General features: G+C 48.3%; 1 protein-coding gene across 5 annotated transcripts in view; it reads right to left on the reverse strand.

The window, feature by feature from the left end:
- Positions 1-2,883, reverse strand: part of MYOCD (myocardin) — a 272,623-nt gene extending 269,740 nt beyond the window's left edge. For all 5 annotated transcript variants that reach the window (XM_062591806.1, XM_062591803.1, XM_062591802.1 and 2 more), the window contains exon 1: positions 2,776-2,883. The gene's annotated coding sequence lies outside the window, so the exon portion shown is untranslated. The remainder of the gene's footprint in view (positions 1-2,775) is intronic.
- Positions 2,884-6,000: the final 3,117 nt, after the last annotated feature.

The following is a 6,000-nucleotide window of genomic DNA, read 5'->3' on the forward strand; positions in this document are numbered from 1 at the left end:
CTCAACAAATACCTGGTGGACAGCTCTCCAGTCTAAAGCAAAATGAGGTACAGTTGAGCCTGGACACTTATAAATTGGAAAGCAAAGTGCATGTTACAAGCAGAGCAGCTGTGTACTCAGCAAAACCACTTTCAGTGTGGAAAGAGGGATTTTCTCAGTTGGAGTCCCCCAGATCTGCTCTGCCCACCAGCTGCAAAGCCTAGACAAGGCAGTGCAGGAGGGAGTATGCTGTGTTACCCAAAAAGCAGGCTGACCAGAACAGCCCACCATGGGCATAAGGGATGGGAACGCTTTGCCAGATAGCTTTGTAGTTGTTGCCTTCGCCATGCTTTATCATTAAATGAGAACATCCCCCTTTGCGAGCACCTCTTCTCTTCTACCCCAGCCTCCTGCATTCCTGAATGACCCAATCGCCTGGATGCAGTTACCAATGGTGGAGCACAGCAGCCAGAGGGGAGGCACTGGGGACAGTGGAAGCAGTGGTGAGGTGGAGAATTTAGTTGGACATGGGGACAAGTGCGGGAGAACCCATCATATTCCTCTCTGTGGAGCCTGTGCCAGCCCAGTGAGGTCTCTGCTAGTTTCCTCTTGGCTGTCAGGCAGCAAGCAAGTTGAGAAAGGCTGTGCCAGGCTTTTAATGCACACACAGTGCTTGCACAGCGGGACCAGGCCGGCTTGGCTGGCCTCCAAGCCTGACTGCCATAAAACGGGAAATATGGAAATTGGAGCGAGACCACAGCGACCACCAAACAGCTGCCACAGGCAGTGTTTGGGCACTCTTCCCCAGCCAGGCATGAGCAGGCAGTGATGCCCTGCCTCACCACTGTCATGGCACTGAGCCGCATACCCGCTGAGCCCAACCGTGCTGGTCTGCGTGGAAGTGGTAGGCTTGGAAGCGTGCGAGCCTTCATGGAAGGGAGCAACATGGTCCAGCCAGGAGGATGCGAAAAGGAGGAGGAGGAAGAGGCTCTTTCATAGCCAGGCCTTGCCCTCCTATAATGCCTCCAGGGAGCTGGGCAGCCACGAGCCCAAGGATGCTGTTGCACAGCAGAGAGCAAAGCCCCACTCGCAGAACAGTGTGAAGTTTTTTGCTAGTTACATGCTTTATGAAAAGTTGTTGGCAAAAATGTGAATTTTTTTTGGCTGAGTTTTACATGAATCTGGCAAAAATGTAACATTAGTGTCTCCCCTTGAGAGAACTTTATTGAGTGGAACAAAGTCAGATATTTTTAGCTACCCATTGTTAGCTGAAGAACAAAGCCATAACTAAGATATTTTGTCTCTTAAACTGAAATGGGACTATCAGACAAATCCATGTACAGTCATATGTGGTTGCCCATTCAGATGGAGCATGAGAGGGAAACTATTTTTAGCCTGCATATACCACACAGCAACCACATTACCCTTCCTCCGCAAACTAGACCACCAAAACACACGGACAGAGCAGCACCAGAGATAGGGATGTGTGGTCCCTATATCCCATATGGTTGTGCTTGTCCCTCAGGTCACCTGACATATGGCATTTACAGAAGAAACCAGGTTTTTCAGTTCTAAAGAACTTTCATTTTGCTGCTCTCTCTCTTTTTTTTTTTTCCTGTTTACTGAGAGCTGAAGTGATGCATGTTTTATCAACAGGCAGTAGAGAAAGTTGTCCAGGTCCCAGACAGATTTTAGGAGAGCACCAGCTAAAGCACAAAACATCAAAACCCAAAACTTCACCCATTTTCCCAGACACATGTAAGTGCCTTAAAGACTGCTGTGATAATCAGAGAGAGGAAGCGCACAAGGGCTGAGCCGTGCAGCCTGCAAGGAGAGGACAGAATCAGCAAAGTCTCATCCTGGCAATGCACTCGGAGTCCCATCCCCTCTCCCTGCACAGTTTCACTGTCTTGGAAATGTAACCATTTAGGTGCTGCCAAGGCGGGGCTTTTGAAAGTATTAACCCTGAAACCCCAGCAACAGCAGCACAAGGAAGACAAAGTCTTCTCTGAGGGCTTTAGTGTTCAACAAATGAGCTCAGTAGTTTATGTCAGGCAACATTTTGCAATATATTTATTTAAAAGAAATGAAGTGGTCCATAAATGCCCTGGATTTCTGAGCATGAGTGATGCTGGGAGCTTTTCTAAACAGTTTTAGTGGGATGCACTGGTGAGTCATGGAGAAACTGCATTAAATGGCTGAGGGTTCTGCGTAATCAGAATGACCCTCCACAGTTAATGGAGCTGTGACACTATCCTCTTATCAAACCAGGAATAAAAGTACAAAAGCAGGGTGCTATCATATAGGCTGACCCACAGGGAGGGATGATGTCTAGAGCAGGATCTGGTAGTGGGATTAAAATAACTTTCAGAGCAGCCTTTAAACAGCTGCAACAAAGCAAGAGCCTGGCCTTCGGGAAGACCTCACATGGCCCTTCACCATCATCTTTCCTTTGCAAAGCAAGCTACTGAACCTTTCCATGTTTCCCTGCTGGGAATTCCAGGTGGGCCAGCTCCTGACTCACAAAATGCACCTTGTACTCTTTCCCAAACAAGCAGGACGATTCATGTGGACGATTCTTGCACATAGTCCAAGACTTGCCAGATGCACTGGCCACCAAGGCCCCCGCCAACAACCCAAGAGTAAGCAGCAGATAACAATAACGCCTAACCGCACTCCATCTCCCTAGAGAACTGGATGCCACTTATGTAAGTGCCATGTGTCTATATAGCTAAACACGCATATGAGAAAGCAGCTATAAGAACAGAAAGACATTAAGTATGAAATGCAAATTACCTGTGAACTTTTCAGCTGAGCTAGAGTTTCCTGGAGGAGATGCGGCTTTTGTGACTCCTTGCTTTCTCCGAGGATTAGGGCTGCTTTTATCAGGGAGCAGTGATTGTTTTTATAAACTTGAAGCACAGTAAGAACTGGTTTAAAATAGAGTGAAAGGAGCTGGTGCGGATGGAATTAGACAAACTCTGAGAGCTGCTTTTCCAAAAATAAATTAACTTCTTGCAGCCCGTGTTGCAGAGGAAAGAAGGCCGTGGGCTTGCCTGGCACACGTTCTTGGCTGCGGTGGGCCGTGGCAGGGGGCTGGTAGGAAGACTTTCACCTTGCAGAGCTATGGCCCAAGGTGAGGGGTGGGAAGAGCATCCAAATGTGTGAGGAGTGTGAGCAGAGCGTTAGAGTGTATTAGTAAGGGTGGTCCCCCACCTCACAGCCCTGCCAGCAGCACGAGGCTGTGGTCCCCCATCAGCACACAGCCCTGGAGCTTCCCTGCATGAAGCGCTACCCCCATCCAGCGCGCAGCAAAGCAGGCAGCCCCAAGCTGCAGCCCAGGACCACAGACTTTGCTCTCTGACTCTGCAAGAGTTAAGGAAGAGGAGGAGCCTCCTCTGCCAGGGCTCAGATAACAGCAGTAGCTGCAGCCTTCCTTTCAGATGTGTATGTCCCTCCAGAGCAGACTCCCTGCTCTGCCTTGGGCTGCCTCCTCCTTCACCTGCCTTTTAATCCTTGATTTAATATCCCAAGTGGTCTCTCTCTCTCTCTCTCTCTCTCTCTCTTTGCCTTGAAGTAGAAAAGCTTCAGAGATCATCATTCATCCTTTTAGAAAGAGCCACCAGAACTCACTGGTGAAACGCAAAAGGCACTGGGGCTCTGTGGGACGCATTTAGAGACAGCTCCCCACTCTCATCCACTGCAAACTTGCCGGCTTTCTCCTGTGACACTCCCTAGCTATTCTCAGAGAGCTTGGCTTCAGTATGTGCAGCGCAGAGCCTGAGACCCCCACACCTTTGCAACCTGCTTTAAATCAGACTGCAACAGAGCACAGACCTGAATGGAGTGTCTTGGTTTTGCTGTGCTTTTCCTATCTCCTGAAAGGATAACAACCTTCCCTCTCTTAGCAGCCCATTAAATACATTAGTATTTATATGTGGAAGCAGCTGCAGTTGGAAAAGACCTACCTCATGTAGTGAGGAGCTGGGTAGGGATTCCACCTAACCAGTAAGGAGTTGTGTGCCAGTGCCAGCCTCACTCAGACATGGCTTATGTCCCAGTGCACCTCCATTTGCCTAGGAAGGTCAGCCTGGCTAATCAGAGTAACTGGTCCCCTTTTCAGAGCAAACTGCCCAGGTTTTGATGAGCTGGGATTTGCTGCTGGAAAATCTTCAGCTCTTGTCCTAAGTCATAGTACCTGGCCTGGCTGGGACACCTGGCAGTCTATCTTCTTGAAAAACAGAGCAATAGGGAGGTTTATGAGTGCAGCCTGGCATTTTTTGAGTAGGGTGTTTGGTCTCTTTAGAAATAAATGCAGTCAGAGCAGTGAGATCTCTGCTTGGAGGCTGATAACCAAGTAGGCATGCCACATATTCAGTGTAAAATCCTGGGCACACATGCGTGGTAGAGAAAGGCATGACTGTGCATCAAGAACTCTCTTGACAAGAGGGGTCCTGTGCTATGAACAGGTCAGAATTTGTCCCTCTTTACCTTCTTTTAGGGTACATCCATCATTGCCCTGGGTCAGTGTGAAACACCACAGCCCTGTGCCCATACAGCCACAGCAGCCCTACACCCCACAGACCCTCTCACTAAGAAGCAACCAGCTATGGTCAAGGACTACCAAAAAGCAGCTTTGGGGAGCAGCACTGTGCCAGGAGGGGAAGGGAAGGGGATGGATGTGAGCTTGTTCCCCTACGTCCCCGGGCCATGGCCTCACCTGGGGAATGGAACTGCTCTTTATTATCATCCTCACCATGGGACCTGCACAACAGGTCACAAAGGTCTCGATTTCTCCAACCTTAGTCCTTGATCTTCAGGAGTGAAGAATGAAGCACTGACCAATGCTGTCTGACTTCATCTACGCTTCAGTGCCCTAGTTGTGTCACTTTATGATACATGCAACTCCTTTTCTGGGTTTATGCTAGCCTATATCTTGTGCAAAGCTATGCCAATGCAGCACATATATAATGCTCTAATATTTCTTACATGAATGCTTCCCCTTTTGATCTCAGGCCTTGGCTGAAATCTGCAGTTTTGCAGTTTATTCGTGTTAGGAAGAAAACTTGAATGGAGAGAGGGTCTTCTCAGATGCAATCCTTTTTTCAGAAAATGATTCTCAGAAAAGGATTTTCTGAAAAGGAAATTCTATTTTCTGAACACAGGAGAAGTCAGACAAAAGGCAGTGTCTTTGCTCAGACTTCAACTCCTTTCCCCATTAACACTGAGCCCCAAAGCTCTTTTAGTTTTTTTGTTCCTACTGCAAGTGCTTCTTCTGACTCTGTCCTACACTTTCTCTCTCTGGTGCTTCCTCCTCATCAATAAAAAGCAGAATGGCCATTCTGTTCAGTGGCAGCAACCCCTATTAACCTATACGTGCCCTGCATGTGCCACTTCTTGGGGCTGTAATGGGCTCTGGGGATGATGGTGGCTGCAGTCCCATCACCCAAACATCTAGGCTTCCAAAAAAACCCTTCACTTTCTGTTTTTTTTGACACCAGCAGGTAATTTCCTTGAAGAAAACAATCAACATGGCCTTGTTTCTGGTGAGAAGAGAGCCCTCTTCTGACCAGCATCAAGCCTAAAGGCAGCCTTTCCGAGGCAGGCAGAACGATGCTTCCTTGTGTGGGGAAAGTCCTTTTTCTTCTATTTATTTATATCCTACTCGCCGTAAACTCACCCGGCTGTGAACCTGCTGTTCTTACTAACAAACATGTCTCTTTAGTCTGTGCAGAAGTTGTTGGCAGGGCAAATATAGCAGTAAGATCTCCGTCTGCCCCCTCCCTCCCAGCCCTTCGGCAGCTCTTCCATAAATCCTGGTCTCCCACCAGGTTTGTTTATCTGACAGCTTATAAATGGAGCCCTTCCTGCTCTTTGGCAAACCAATCCCAGGTCTCCATGGCACAAGCCTGCTGCATTTGGCAGCTCCTGATCTAGAAGGTACCTACACTGGAGACTGGACAGGGCCTATCACAACAATTTAACTGGCATGATGGTCCCGAGGGAAGTTAATTTCATATT

The sequence above is a fragment of the Rhea pennata genome, chromosome 19 (assembly GCF_028389875.1).
Source record: "Rhea pennata isolate bPtePen1 chromosome 19, bPtePen1.pri, whole genome shotgun sequence".
NCBI lineage: Eukaryota > Metazoa > Chordata > Aves > Rheiformes > Rheidae > Rhea > Rhea pennata.